Source organism: Hyla sarda, unplaced genomic scaffold (genome assembly GCF_029499605.1).
Source record: "Hyla sarda isolate aHylSar1 unplaced genomic scaffold, aHylSar1.hap1 scaffold_1228, whole genome shotgun sequence".
In the NCBI taxonomy this organism is placed as follows: domain Eukaryota; kingdom Metazoa; phylum Chordata; class Amphibia; order Anura; family Hylidae; genus Hyla; species Hyla sarda.
Genome location: NW_026607849.1, coordinates 70,269 through 85,936, shown reverse-complemented (window position 1 = coordinate 85,936; position 15,668 = coordinate 70,269). Strand labels below are relative to the sequence as shown.

The following is a 15,668-nucleotide window of genomic DNA, read 5'->3' as shown; positions in this document are numbered from 1 at the left end:
AAGAAGAGAATATAGTTCCAGAGGCCAAAAAAGTTTCTGGCAAGAGCAAAGAAAAGTTGGACACAGGAAAAGAAATGGAAGAAGAAAGCGTAAGTGAGGCTTCTGAAGGGGAGCACACAGAGGAATTAAAGAAAATAATTCTCAGTGAGTATTTTTCTGGATATTTGGGTGAGGTGCTAGACCAAGCCCCAAAGGAAGAAAAAGAAATATTTGTTCAAGACCTAGTGAAATTTAAAATAAAAGTGAATACCCGGCTTGAAACTGTGAGGGGAAAAATAATGCAGTCCATGAAGCCTGATGTAAGGCGCTTCATGGCGACCTACCAAGTGTCACCATGGTTGGCAGTCCCTGTCAAAGAAGCTTTGAAGAGTGGAGCTCTTCAATTCGGTTTAATTGATTATTTGGCAGTTTTCGCATGGAGAAAGGGTTTCATTTTGGATTAAGGTTTATTTGAGTTATTCTTGTTAGTTGTTTTGTTGTTTTAATTTGTTTTATTTTGGAAATAAAAAAAAAAAAAAAAAAAAAAAAGTTACCTGATGATGAGCACAAAAATCTAGTTCATATGAGATCTTAGAACTATGATTTAGTTCTGAGGGAAACTTAAAAAAAAAAATCTGTTCTTATCAGTTTAATATCTGATACGTCCCCTATCTGGGGACCATATATTAAATGGATTTTTGAGAACGGGGGCCGATTTCGAAGCTTGCTTCCGTCGCCCTATGCATTGACCCGATATGGCAGTATCTTCGGGTACAGTGCACCACCCCCTTACAGGGTTAAAAAGAAAGATTCCTACTTTCATTGCTACCTGCTTGCTGGCTAGCCAGCTAGCCAGCCCTGTGGGCCTTGCTGCTGCTGCAGCCAAAAAACAAAAGGTGGTGCTGCTGCTGCTTCTGCTGCTTCTGCTTCTGCTTGTGTCTGGCCGCTGTTGGAGCGTCCAGGCACAGGACTTCTGCTGCTGCTGACTAAATGGCCTCCTTAATTGGATCATTTGAGTAGCCAGCACACCTGTGCAGGTAGGGCATGACATGATAGGCAGCTGCCTTGATAGCGGGTGGGTGCTGAATGTTCCTAATTGACAAAATAAGATTAATGCTTATGAAGAAATATAAAATCTCATCCCTTCCCCAATATCGCGCCACACCCCTACCCCTTAATTCCCTGGTTGAACTTGATGGACATATGTCTTTTTTCGACCGTACTAACTATGTAACTATGTAACATAACATGGGGGGGGGGGGGTCTCCTGGCTGTTCACACAGGTGTGTCATTGCTGTACATTGACCATGCATTGCTTCTGTGGTATTGCAAAGGCAAAGACAAATGCTTCCAGCCATCCATTGCACTAATGGATTGGTCATCAGCTGGCTGTCTATGTCCCGCATCAATATAGACCAAAGTACAGAGGGTTAGGCTATGCTATTGTGCACCTACCTGATGCATCAGAAGGTGCGAGGCCCTTGCTAAATTCTGTGCACAGACTTTGAGATCTATACTTTAGACTGTATCTAAACCTGCTCCAACATGGACTGACATTCTGGCCTACTTTCAGCCGATGCGACTTGTCTGTCGCTGAACAGTCGCTTTTTATGTATTCAGCACCTATGTATAATGTTGTAAAAATGCTCTAGAAGCTAAAGTCGCAGAAATGTCACACATATTTGGCCTGCAACTTTCTGTGCGACAAATTCAGACAGGAAAAATCAGTATAAATCCTTAGAAAATTATCCCCCAGTGTCTCCATCTGCTGGCGGTATTGAATAAGCATTGCTGCACTGATGGGGTATGCATTAGACGAAAAAAAAGAAGAAAAAGAAGAATAATACGCCCAGAAAAGAGGCGAAAAGGAGAAAAACGTAAAAAAACGTGAAAAAAAAGTAAGAGGAAGAGAAGGGAAAAAAAGGTGGAAATGGGTTTAAAAGTGATTTCGGCGGAGAAATATATATATATATATATATATATATATATATATATATATATATATACGCGCACACACACACATATATATAAACGTATTCTCCGTTGAGATATTGCAGCCGCTGCTGTGTCCAGGCCCAGGAGCCTTAGCACTGTGCTGTGATGTCACTCAATACCACTGACATCACTAGGTGTAAACAACATCTCTCCTTTGCTGTGTATGTGACTATGGAGCTGTTTGGTGATGTCGTCTATTATGGCCTTCATAGAAGCAACAGGAGATTGTTGCATCCATCTAGAACCCTCAGAACTACAGTGCTATGATGTCACTCACTTCCACAGGCCTTGCAGAGTGTAAACAACAACAACCCAGCTTTGTTGTGTATGTAACCATAGGGATTTGTGATGTCACCTAGAACCTTCACAGCAGCGACAGCTTTATGAGGAGCATCAGCACTGCTCTGCCTGAGCAGAACCATCACCGCCATAGGTTGTCAAATAACCCGGGTTTAACCCACACAGGTAAGTCCAATGGGGTGCAGGCATGTCCTCTATGCTTACAGCTTCCCGTGGGTGTTGGTTTGATACCGTTTGGGGACAGCCAAGGAGGCATCTGCAGGCAACAAAGGTAGGTGTGTGCTTGTGTGTGTGTTTCCTATGCAGATCCTAAGCCCAGTGTCACATGCAAGTAGGAGGAGTAAGAAGGGTTCCTGGCAAATCCGGGTTATGGATTGCATTTAAAAAGGCCCCGTGGGAGTGCAATGGGCCCCTGTCTTGCTGCTTAGCAATAATGGTATGGGTTTAGGTTCTGCTGTGTGTACTGGTGGTTGACTGCCCCCCAGCCCAGAGTGTGCATGGAAAATTGTCTGGCAGCCTCCCTGACAGCAAGCAGTGATAGTGCCCATGAAGGGCACCTTGTTGGGCCCGCCCCTTTCACGGTTATCGCTTCTCGGCCTTTTGGCTAAGATCAAGTGTAGTATCTGTTCTTATCAGTTTAATATCTGATACGTCCCCTATCTGGGGACCATATATTAAATGGATTTTTGAGAACGGGGGCCGATTTCGAAGCTTGCTTCCGTCGCCCTATGCATTGACCCGATATGGCAGTATCTTCGGGTACAGTGCACCACCCCCTTACAGGGTTAAAAAGAAAGATTCCTACTTTCATTGCTACCTGCTTGCTGGCTAGCCAGCTAGCCAGCCCTGTGGGCCTTGCTGCTGCTGCAGCCAAAAAACAAAAGGTGGTGCTGCTGCTGCTTCTGCTGCTTCTGCTTCTGCTTGTGTCTGGCCGCTGTTGGAGCGTCCAGGCACAGGACTTCTGCTGCTGCTGACTAAATGGCCTCCTTAATTGGATCATTTGAGTAGCCAGCACACCTGTGCAGGTAGGGCATGACATGATAGGCAGCTGCCTTGATAGCGGGTGGGTGCTGAATGTTCCAAATTGACAAAATAAGATTAATGCTTATGAAGAAATATAAAATCTCATCCCTTCCCCAATATCGCGCCACACCCCTACCCCTTAATTCCCTGGTTGAACTTGATGGACATATGTCTTTTTTCGACCGTACTAACTATGTAACTATGTAACATAACATGGGGGGGGGGGGGTCTCCTGGCTGTTCACACAGGTGTGTCATTGCTGTACATTGACCATGCATTGCTTCTGTGGTATTGCAAAGGCAAAGACAAATGCTTCCAGCCATCCATTGCACTAATGGATTGGTCATCAGCTGGCTGTCTATGTCCCGCATCAATATAGACCAAAGTACAGAGGGTTAGGCTATGCTATTGTGCACCTACCTGATGCATCAGAAGGTGCGAGGCCCTTGCTAAATTCTGTGCACAGACTTTGAGATCTATACTTTAGACTGTATCTAAACCTGCTCCAACATGGACTGACATTCTGGCCTACTTTCAGCCGATGCGACTTGTCTGCCGCTGAACAGTCGCTTTTTATGTATTCAGCACCTATGTATAATGTTGTAAAAATGCTCTAGAAGCTAAAGTCGCAGAAATGTCACACATATTTGGCCTGCAACTTTCTGTGCGACAAATTCAGACAGGAAAAATCAGTATAAATCCTTAGAAAATTATCCCCCAGTGTCTCCATCTGCTGGCGGTATTGAATAAGCATTGCTGCACTGATGGGGTATGCATTAGACGAAAAAAAAGAAGAAAAAGAAGAATAATACGCCCAGAAAAGAGGCGAAAAGGAGAAAAACGTAAAAAAACGTGAAAAAAAAGTAAGAGGAAGAGAAGGGAAAAAAAGGTGGAAATGGGTTTAAAAGTGATTTCGGCGGAGAAATATATATATATATATATATATATATATATATATATATATATATACGCGCACACACACACATATATATAAACGTATTCTCCGTTGAGATATTGCAGCCGCTGCTGTGTCCAGGCCCAGGAGCCTTAGCACTGTGCTGTGATGTCACTCAATACCACTGACATCACTAGGTGTAAACAACATCTCTCCTTTGCTGTGTATGTGACTATGGAGCTGTTTGGTGATGTCGTCTATTATGGCCTTCATAGAAGCAACAGGAGATTGTTGCATCCATCTAGAACCCTCAGAACTACAGTGCTATGATGTCACTCACTTCCACAGGCCTTGCAGAGTGTAAACAACAACAACCCAGCTTTGTTGTGTATGTAACCATAGGGATTTGTGATGTCACCTAGAACCTTCACAGCAGCGACAGCTTTATGAGGAGCATCAGCACTGCTCTGCCTGAGCAGAACCATCACCGCCATAGGTTGTCAAATAACCCGGGTTTAACCCACACAGGTAAGTCCAATTGGGTGCAGGCATGTCCTCTATGCTTACAGCTTCCCGTGGGTGTTGGTTTGATACCGTTTGGGGACAGCCAAGGAGGCATCTGCAGGCAACAAAGGTAGGTGTGTGCTTGTGTGTGTGTGTTTCCTATGCAGATCCTAAGCCCAGTGTCACATGCAAGTAGGAGGAGTAAGAAGGGTTCCTGGCAAATCCGGGTTATGGATTGCATTTAAAAAGGCCCCGTGGGAGTGCAATGGGCCCCTGTCTTGCTGCTTAGCAATAATGGTATGGGTTTAGGTTCTGCTGTGTGTACTGGTGGTTGACTGCCCCCCAGCCCAGAGTGTGCATGGAAAATTGTCTGGCAGCCTCCCTGACAGCAAGCAGTGATAGTGCCCATGAAGGGCACCTTGTTGGGCCCGCCCCTTTCACGGTTATCGCTTCTCGGCCTTTTGGCTAAGATCAAGTGTAGTATCTGTTCTTATCAGTTTAATATCTGATACGTCCCCTATCTGGGGACCATATATTAAATGGATTTTTGAGAACGGGGGCCGATTTCGAAGCTTGCTTCCGTCGCCCTATGCATTGACCCGATATGGCAGTATCTTCGGGTACAGTGCACCACCCCCTTACAGGGTTAAAAAGAAAGATTCCTACTTTCATTGCTACCTGCTTGCTGGCTAGCCAGCTAGCCAGCCCTGTGGGCCTTGCTGCTGCTGCAGCCAAAAAACAAAAGGTGGTGCTGCTGCTGCTTCTGCTGCTTCTGCTTCTGCTTGTGTCTGGCCGCTGTTGGAGCGTCCAGGCACAGGACTTCTGCTGCTGCTGACTAAATGGCCTCCTTAATTGGATCATTTGAGTAGCCAGCACACCTGTGCAGGTAGGGCATGACATGATAGGCAGCTGCCTTGATAGCGGGTGGGTGCTGAATGTTCCTAATTGACAAAATAAGATTAATGCTTATGAAGAAATATAAAATCTCATCCCTTCCCCAATATCGCGCCACACCCCTACCCCTTAATTCCCTGGTTGAACTTGATGGACATATGTCTTTTTTCGACCGTACTAACTATGTAACTATGTAACATAACATGGGGGGGGGGGGTCTCCTGGCTGTTCACACAGGTGTGTCATTGCTGTACATTGACCATGCATTGCTTCTGTGGTATTGCAAAGGCAAAGACAAATGCTTCCAGCCATCCATTGCACTAATGGATTGGTCATCAGCTGGCTGTCTATGTCCCGCATCAATATAGACCAAAGTACAGAGGGTTAGGCTATGCTATTGTGCACCTACCTGATGCATCAGAAGGTGCGAGGCCCTTGCTAAATTCTGTGCACAGACTTTGAGATCTATACTTTAGACTGTATCTAAACCTGCTCCAACATGGACTGACATTCTGGCCTACTTTCAGCCGATGCGACTTGTCTGTCGCTGAACAGTCGCTTTTTATGTATTCAGCACCTATGTATAATGTTGTAAAAATGCTCTAGAAGCTAAAGTCGCAGAAATGTCACACATATTTGGCCTGCAACTTTCTGTGCGACAAATTCAGACAGGAAAAATCAGTATAAATCCTTAGAAAATTATCCCCCAGTGTCTCCATCTGCTGGCGGTATTGAATAAGCATTGCTGCACTGATGGGGTATGCATTAGACGAAAAAAAAGAAGAAAAAGAAGAATAATACGCCCAGAAAAGAGGCGAAAAGGAGAAAAACGTAAAAAAACGTGAAAAAAAAGTAAGAGGAAGAGAAGGGAAAAAAAGGTGGAAATGGGTTTAAAAGTGATTTCGGCGGAGAAATATATATATATATATATATATATATATATATATATATACGCGCACACACACACATATATATAAACGTATTCTCCGTTGAGATATTGCAGCCGCTGCTGTGTCCAGGCCCAGGAGCCTTAGCACTGTGCTGTGATGTCACTCAATACCACTGACATCACTAGGTGTAAACAACATCTCTCCTTTGCTGTGTATGTGACTATGGAGCTGTTTGGTGATGTCGTCTATTATGGCCTTCATAGAAGCAACAGGAGATTGTTGCATCCATCTAGAACCCTCAGAACTACAGTGCTATGATGTCACTCACTTCCACAGGCCTTGCAGAGTGTAAACAACAACAACCCAGCTTTGTTGTGTATGTAACCATAGGGATTTGTGATGTCACCTAGAACCTTCACAGCAGCGACAGCTTTATGAGGAGCATCAGCACTGCTCTGCCTGAGCAGAACCATCACCGCCATAGGTTGTCAAATAACCCGGGTTTAACCCACACAGGTAAGTCCAATGGGGTGCAGGCATGTCCTCTATGCTTACAGCTTCCCGTGGGTGTTGGTTTGATACCGTTTGGGGACAGCCAAGGAGGCATCTGCAGGCAACAAAGGTAGGTGTGTGCTTGTGTGTGTGTTTCCTATGCAGATCCTAAGCCCAGTGTCACATGCAAGTAGGAGGAGTAAGAAGGGTTCCTGGCAAATCCGGGTTATGGATTGCATTTAAAAAGGCCCCGTGGGAGTGCAATGGGCCCCTGTCTTGCTGCTTAGCAATAATGGTATGGGTTTAGGTTCTGCTGTGTGTACTGGTGGTTGACTGCCCCCCAGCCCAGAGTGTGCATGGAAAATTGTCTGGCAGCCTCCCTGACAGCAAGCAGTGATAGTGCCCATGAAGGGCACCTTGTTGGGCCCGCCCCTTTCACGGTTATCGCTTCTCGGCCTTTTGGCTAAGATCAAGTGTAGTATCTGTTCTTATCAGTTTTTCATGCTGGTGGGGATGGGTGGTGCATGGAGGATGCAGGTGTACCAGGGCTTTCCGGGGCTGGTTCTGAGGAATCAGCTCGACGGCTGCCCCGATGTGACCTGTTCCCTCCGGGTCTCGCCATGAGGCTGAGAGGGTCTAGAGCCGAGGTACTTTTGTGCCTCGGGGAGTGGTGACCCCGAGGTGCCGAAACTCACTGGGAGGATAGACTCACTGAGTTGAAGCACGGGCACCATAATCTCTTCACCTTGTGGCACTCACCTCTTGATTCCCGGCCTTCTGGCTAGGATCAGAGAAATTTTTATAGATCCGGCCGGATGTCCGGGCAGTATATCTGCACACATTCACTTATTTATTTATTTTTTGTCTCACTGTGTCACTTTTTGCGTGTTGTGTGTTCACAGGATTTGTCAGGATGCGGTAGCCCTTCTGGGTGTCCCTCCTGGCGGTCTAGGGGAGGTGTGTGTGGCCATTAGGTTCCGCACCTCCCTGCAAACACCCCGGGTACTCCTGCTTCGCAGGGTACCTACCGTAATCGGCTCTGCGGGCAGATACCTTGGCTAACGCCAAGGGGGATGCCGGGAGCATTTGTGGTCTCCTAGTAGCTTCGGCGAAAAGGGACATCGAACCTGGAACCTCGCAGGTACCTCTTGGTCCGGAGGCGAAGGGTAAGGTTTGTTGGGGGGCCTCTCTCCTATCGGAGAAGGGCTTGCGATAGACCGCATCCTTTGTGCACGTTTTTTTAGTGTAACACGTTTGCACTTTTTCTTGCACTTTGGGTGAATCGAAAGCACGTTCCTCGGCTTTAGATAAAAAAAAAAAAAAAATCTGTTCTTATCAGTTTAATATCTGATACGTCCCCTATCTGGGGACCATATATTAAATGGATTTTTGAGAAAGGGGGCCGATTTCGAAGCTTGCTTCCGTCGCCCTATGCATTGACCCGATATGGCAGTATCTTCGGGTACAGTGCACCACCCCCTTACAGGGTTAAAAAGAAAGATTCCTACTTTCATTGCTACCTGCTTGCTGGCTAGCCAGCTAGCCAGCCCTGTGGGCCTTGCTGCTGCTGCAGCCAAAAAACAAAAGGTGGTGCTGCTGCTGCTTCTGCTGCTTCTGCTTCTGCTTGTGTCTGGCCGCTGTTGGAGCGTCCAGGCACAGGACTTCTGCTGCTGCTGACTAAATGGCCTCCTTAATTGGATCATTTGAGTAGCCAGCACACCTGTGCAGGTAGGGCATGACATGATAGGCAGCTGCCTTGATAGCGGGTGGGTGCTGAATGTTCCTAATTGACAAAATAAGATTAATGCTTATGAAGAAATATAAAATCTCATCCCTTCCCCAATATCGCGCCACACCCCTACCCCTTAATTCCCTGGTTGAACTTGATGGACATATGTCTTTTTTCGACCGTACTAACTATGTAACTATGTAACATAACATGGGGGGGGGGGGGGGGTCTCCTGGCTGTTCACACAGGTGTGTCATTGCTGTACATTGACCATGCATTGCTTCTGTGGTATTGCAAAGGCAAAGACAAATGCTTCCAGCCATCCATTGCACTAATGGATTGGTCATCAGCTGGCTGTCTATGTCCCGCATCAATATAGACCAAAGTACAGAGGGTTAGGCTATGCTATTGTGCACCTACCTGATGCATCAGAAGGTGCGAGGCCCTTGCTAAATTCTGTGCACAGACTTTGAGATCTATACTTTAGACTGTATCTAAACCTGCTCCAACATGGACTGACATTCTGGCCTACTTTCAGCCGATGCGACTTGTCTGCCGCTGAACAGTCGCTTTTTATGTATTCAGCACCTATGTATAATGTTGTAAAAATGCTCTAGAAGCTAAAGTCGCAGAAATGTCACACATATTTGGCCTGCAACTTTCTGTGCGACAAATTCAGACAGGAAAAATCAGTATAAATCCTTAGAAAATTATCCCCCAGTGTCTCCATCTGCTGGCGGTATTGAATAAGCATTGCTGCACTGATGGGGTATGCATTAGACGAAAAAAAAGAAGAAAAAGAAGAATAATACGCCCAGAAAAGAGGCGAAAAGGAGAAAAACGTAAAAAAACGTGAAAAAAAAGTAAGAGGAAGAGAAGGGAAAAAAAGGTGGAAATGGGTTTAAAAGTGATTTCGGCGGAGAAATATATATATATATATATATATATATATATATATATATACGCGCACACACACACATATATATAAACGTATTCTCCGTTGAGATATTGCAGCCGCTGCTGTGTCCAGGCCCAGGAGCCTTAGCACTGTGCTGTGATGTCACTCAATACCACTGACATCACTAGGTGTAAACAACATCTCTCCTTTGCTGTGTATGTGACTATGGAGCTGTTTGGTGATGTCGTCTATTATGGCCTTCATAGAAGCAACAGGAGATTGTTGCATCCATCTAGAACCCTCAGAACTACAGTGCTATGATGTCACTCACTTCCACAGGCCTTGCAGAGTGTAAACAACAACAACCCAGCTTTGTTGTGTATGTAACCATAGGGATTTGTGATGTCACCTAGAACCTTCACAGCAGCGACAGCTTTATGAGGAGCATCAGCACTGCTCTGCCTGAGCAGAACCATCACCGCCATAGGTTGTCAAATAACCCGGGTTTAACCCACACAGGTAAGTCCAATGGGGTGCAGGCATGTCCTCTATGCTTACAGCTTCCCGTGGGTGTTGGTTTGATACCGTTTGGGGACAGCCAAGGAGGCATCTGCAGGCAACAAAGGTAGGTGTGTGCTTGTGTGTGTGTTTCCTATGCAGATCCTAAGCCCAGTGTCACATGCAAGTAGGAGGAGTAAGAAGGGTTCCTGGCAAATCCGGGTTATGGATTGCATTTAAAAAGGCCCCGTGGGAGTGCAATGGGCCCCTGTCTTGCTGCTTAGCAATAATGGTATGGGTTTAGGTTCTGCTGTGTGTACTGGTGGTTGACTGCCCCCCAGCCCAGAGTGTGCATGGAAAATTGTCTGGCAGCCTCCCTGACAGCAAGCAGTGATAGTGCCCATGAAGGGCACCTTGTTGGGCCCGCCCCTTTCACGGTTATCGCTTCTCGGCCTTTTGGCTAAGATCAAGTGTAGTATCTGTTCTTATCAGTTTAATATCTGATACGTCCCCTATCTGGGGACCATATATTAAATGGATTTTTGAGAACGGGGGCCGATTTCGAAGCTTGCTTCCGTCGCCCTATGCATTGACCCGATATGGCAGTATCTTCGGGTACAGTGCACCACCCCCTTACAGGGTTAAAAAGAAAGATTCCTACTTTCATTGCTACCTGCTTGCTGGCTAGCCAGCTAGCCAGCCCTGTGGGCCTTGCTGCTGCTGCAGCCAAAAAACAAAAGGTGGTGCTGCTGCTGCTTCTGCTGCTTCTGCTTCTGCTTGTGTCTGGCCGCTGTTGGAGCGTCCAGGCACAGGACTTCTGCTGCTGCTGACTAAATGGCCTCCTTAATTGGATCATTTGAGTAGCCAGCACACCTGTGCAGGGTAGGGCATGACATGATAGGCAGCTGCCTTGATAGCGGGTGGGTGCTGAATGTTCCTAATTGACAAAATAAGATTAATGCTTATGAAGAAATATAAAATCTCATCCCTTCCCCAATATCGCGCCACACCCCTACCCCTTAATTCCCTGGTTGAACTTGATGGACATATGTCTTTTTTCGACCGTACTAACTATGTAACTATGTAACATAACATGGGGGGGGGGGGGGTCTCCTGGCTGTTCACACAGGTGTGTCATTGCTGTACATTGACCATGCATTGCTTCTGTGGTATTGCAAAGGCAAAGACAAATGCTTCCAGCCATCCATTGCACTAATGGATTGGTCATCAGCTGGCTGTCTATGTCCCGCATCAATATAGACCAAAGTACAGAGGGTTAGGCTATGCTATTGTGCACCTACCTGATGCATCAGAAGGTGCGAGGCCCTTGCTAAATTCTGTGCACAGACTTTGAGATCTATACTTTAGACTGTATCTAAACCTGCTCCAACATGGACTGACATTCTGGCCTACTTTCAGCCGATGCGACTTGTCTGTCGCTGAACAGTCGCTTTTTATGTATTCAGCACCTATGTATAATGTTGTAAAAATGCTCTGGAAGCTAAAGTCGCAGAAATGTCACACATATTTGGCCTGCAACTTTCTGTGCGACAAATTCAGACAGGAAAAATCAGTATAAATCCTTAGAAAATTATCCCCCAGTGTCTCCATCTGCTGGCGGTATTGAATAAGCATTGCTGCACTGATGGGGTATGCATTAGACGAAAAAAAAGAAGAAAAAGAAGAATAATACGCCCAGAAAAGAGGCGAAAAGGAGAAAAACGTAAAAAAACGTGAAAAAAAAGTAAGAGGAAGAGAAGGGAAAAAAAGGTGGAAATGGGTTTAAAAGTGATTTCGGCGGAGAAATATATATATATATATATATATATATATATATATATATATATATATATATATACGCGCACACACACACATATATATAAACGTATTCTCCGTTGAGATATTGCAGCCGCTGCTGTGTCCAGGCCCAGGAGCCTTAGCACTGTGCTGTGATGTCACTCAATACCACTGACATCACTAGGTGTAAACAACATCTCTCCTTTGCTGTGTATGTGACTATGGAGCTGTTTGGTGATGTCGTCTATTATGGCCTTCATAGAAGCAACAGGAGATTGTTGCATCCATCTAGAACCCTCAGAACTACAGTGCTATGATGTCACTCACTTCCACAGGCCTTGCAGAGTGTAAACAACAACAACCCAGCTTTGTTGTGTATGTAACCATAGGGATTTGTGATGTCACCTAGAACCTTCACAGCAGCGACAGCTTTATGAGGAGCATCAGCACTGCTCTGCCTGAGCAGAACCATCACCGCCATAGGTTGTCAAATAACCCGGGTTTAACCCACACAGGTAAGTCCAATGGGGTGCAGGCATGTCCTCTATGCTTACAGCTTCCCGTGGGTGTTGGTTTGATACCGTTTGGGGACAGCCAAGGAGGCATCTGCAGGCAACAAAGGTAGGTGTGTGCTTGTGTGTGTGTTTCCTATGCAGATCCTAAGCCCAGTGTCACATGCAAGTAGGAGGAGTAAGAAGGGTTCCTGGCAAATCCGGGTTATGGATTGCATTTAAAAAGGCCCCGTGGGAGTGCAATGGGCCCCTGTCTTGCTGCTTAGCAATAATGGTATGGGTTTAGGTTCTGCTGTGTGTACTGGTGGTTGACTGCCCCCCAGCCCAGAGTGTGCATGGAAAATTGTCTGGCAGCCTCCCTGACAGCAAGCAGTGATAGTGCCCATGAAGGGCACCTTGTTGGGCCCGCCCCTTTCACGGTTATCGCTTCTCGGCCTTTTGGCTAAGATCACGTGTGGATTTCTGTGCGTGGTTTGGGTTGAAAGGAGTGGTGATCGGGGCCCTCTTTACGGGGGGCCCTGGATTGTTGCTGAGCCGCGATCGTGGGTTTTACCTGCAAAAATGAGCGAGAAGGCGCGTGGACTTGAGGACACGGTGCGGATCTACGTTCCTGGCGAGCACCGGGGGACGATCGGACTTGACCAAATCGTTGTGGAGATTCTTCGCAAGCTTGATTACCTACAGGTATGGAATGTATTGGCTATACAGGATTTTCCTAGGCAAGGAATTTATGATATTACTTTTTGTGGTTCTGAGATTTGCCAGAGAGTCTATATGGATCTTGAAGAAATGAAGAGGAAAAGTGAGCCTGCTATAATGAAGAAGATTAAAGTGGAACCGTTATTTATGAATACAACAAAGGTAGTAATTGTCCACATGTATAATCTTAAGGTTTCTGATGAAATGGTTACAAACTTTTTGTTCCGGTATTGCGAGGAAGTGAAATTTATAGGAAGACTTAAGAACAAGTTTGGGTACTTTAATTGTAAGAGAAAGTTTATTGTAAAATTTAAAAAAGATGAAGGAATGCAAGATGGAAGGAAGAGCATACCACAGGTGTTTTCTATCGGAGGAGAGAGAGGTTTCTGCTTTTATGAAGGCCAGTTGCAATATTGTAGAAAGTGCCATGCCTATGGCCATGTGCAGGATTATTGCCCTGAGAAAGGAGAATGTTGCAGAAATTGTGGGAAAACTGGTCATGAAGCAAGTATTTGTACAGAGAAGAAGACATGTGATATCTGTGGAAGTGAGGAACATTTGGCAAGAGGCTGTGATATGTGGTATAAAAAGAAGAGAAGTTATGCTGATGCAGCTGGGAATAGAGGAGAACAAAGAGAAAAAGGGGGAGGGAGGTTTGTTCCTGGAGTTGGTGAGAGTGTGAGTGTAAGTGTTAATGTGGCACAGGTGGCTGAGGAAAGTTCTGTGATAGTGGAGCACATTAGCACTCAGGAGAGGTCAGGGGAGGAGGGTGTTTCCACTGCTGTGACTGGTGAGGAGACAGGTGTGGGAGGTGAATTTACCTTGGTGAAAAAGAAAAAAGCAAAAAAAGTGAAAGTGGTGGAGAAAATTGAGACAGTGTATGGTGATGTTCTTTCTAGTGAAGAGGCTATGGATGATATTGAATGTCCAAACCCAATTGTGGGGGAGGAGGAGGGAATGGAAGTTGTTGGGTCATCTCAGAGATCTCTAACACCTGGTCAGAGAGTTTCTCGCAGTAAGGAAGAAGAGGAGGAGGAAGATGAGGATGTGCAGGTTGTGAATAAAAGGTGTAAGACAGGGAGCTGGTCTGAGGATCAGGAAGCCCTTGTTCTTTGTAGTGATAATGAAATAGACAGGGACTCTAACATAGGGTCGCCTGATTGTTTTGCAAGTTTACATAGGAAAGTTGAAGGCCAAAATGTTAATTTCTAAGTTAAGATGGATTTTAAAGCATTTGGTTTTCTTTTCCTAGTTATTATGACTTTGGTTGTAACAACTATTAATGTAAGAAGTATTGAGTCTGAAATTAGGAGAGCTGCAATTTTTGATATTCTTGAGAATGTTAGAAGTGATGTGATATGTTTACAGGAGTGTGCAATAAAGTCAGCACCTTATGCAAATGAGTGGAAGTGTGGGCAGTCCTTCTGGTCCACATGTGCAGAAAACAAAAATGAAGGTGTTGGGATTTTATTGCGAAACAGGGACACTAAAGTTTTAAATTGCCAAACTTTAGTACCTGGTCGTTGTATGGTTTTAATTTTTGAGGTTTTGGGCCAGAGGATGAGAATTTTTAATGTGTATGCTCCAGCAGAAAAACAAGCACGTTTGTCTTTTTTAGAGTCCCTTAAGTTTTTTATCCCTGGTCGTGAAGATACTATTATTGTTGGCGATTTTAACTGCATTAGATCCGTCAATGATCGTGAGAGCTCTGCTGAGGTTAGAACTGATATTACTTCCAATGTTTTAAATCAAATTATTCAAGACTTGCATTTTACTGATGTTGGACTGATGGTTAGCACTGATGAAAGATATACGTACATATCAGATAGTGGCCGCTGTAAATCCCGGATCGATTACATCCTGGTCTCTGATGGGATTAAGGTGGTCCGGTGCAATCAAATGATGTCAACTTTCTCAGACCACAAGATGGTGTCGGCTGAGATAAGTGTCACAGAGTCCCTTCATTTTGGGAGGGGGCTCTGGAAATTAAATGTAAGTCTATTGGAAGATGAGGAAGTAATGGCTGGTTTTAATCATGTGTTTTTATCCTGTGTTTCTAAACAACCTGATTTTAGTAATGTCTTAGTGTGGTGGGAATGGGCTAAAGGAGAGTTTTCTAATTTCTTTAAGATGTTTTGCATAAAGAGAGCACAAGAGAAGAGGAGGAGTGATGAAAGGCTTGTATCCCGGTTAGAGACTCTCTATAAGTTTAAACGTGTTGGTGTGGAGGTGGAGGATGAGATTGTTAAGGTGAAGGGGGAGATGAAAAAAAGGTTGTTGGAAAAGGGAAGGAATATTGTATATAAGTCTAAAGTGCAGCACCTAGAAGAAAATGAGCAGTGTACACGGTATTTCTTTAAAAAATGTTTTAATGCTAAAGGTGTTTTTAAATCTGTTTTTACCCCTACGGGGGAAGTTTTTGGAGTGGAGATGGTGAAGGAGATTGGCAGATTTTATGAGACACTCTTTAGTAATAAGAGCAGAGCCAGTGAGACGGAGATGAATGATTATTGTAATATTTTGGAGAATAATGTTCCTGTTGAAAAAGTAGATTTTTTGATTG

The 15,668-nt window shown here is 45.0% G+C and overlaps 5 non-coding genes and 1 pseudogene across 5 annotated transcripts; all 6 read left to right on the top strand.

The window, feature by feature from the left end:
• Nucleotides 1-578: 578 nt before the first annotated feature.
• On the top strand, nucleotides 579-766 carry LOC130303461 (U2 spliceosomal RNA). Its single transcript, XR_008853529.1, has one exon. It is a non-coding gene; the product is annotated as a U2 spliceosomal RNA (small nuclear RNA).
• A 2,092-nt stretch (nucleotides 767-2,858) lies between these two features.
• On the top strand, nucleotides 2,859-3,049 carry LOC130303443 (U2 spliceosomal RNA). Its single transcript, XR_008853512.1, has one exon. It is a non-coding gene; the product is annotated as a U2 spliceosomal RNA (small nuclear RNA).
• A 2,092-nt stretch (nucleotides 3,050-5,141) lies between these two features.
• On the top strand, nucleotides 5,142-5,332 carry LOC130303442 (U2 spliceosomal RNA). Its single transcript, XR_008853511.1, has one exon. It is a non-coding gene; the product is annotated as a U2 spliceosomal RNA (small nuclear RNA).
• Nucleotides 5,333-7,415: 2,083 nt separating this feature from the next.
• LOC130303466 (U2 spliceosomal RNA) lies at nucleotides 7,416-7,576 on the top strand (annotated as a pseudogene).
• A 692-nt stretch (nucleotides 7,577-8,268) lies between these two features.
• On the top strand, nucleotides 8,269-8,450 carry LOC130303458 (U2 spliceosomal RNA). The gene has a single exon (XR_008853525.1). It is a non-coding gene; the product is annotated as a U2 spliceosomal RNA (small nuclear RNA).
• A 2,087-nt stretch (nucleotides 8,451-10,537) lies between these two features.
• Nucleotides 10,538-10,728, top strand: LOC130303441 (U2 spliceosomal RNA). Its single transcript, XR_008853510.1, has one exon. It is a non-coding gene; the product is annotated as a U2 spliceosomal RNA (small nuclear RNA).
• Nucleotides 10,729-15,668: the final 4,940 nt, after the last annotated feature.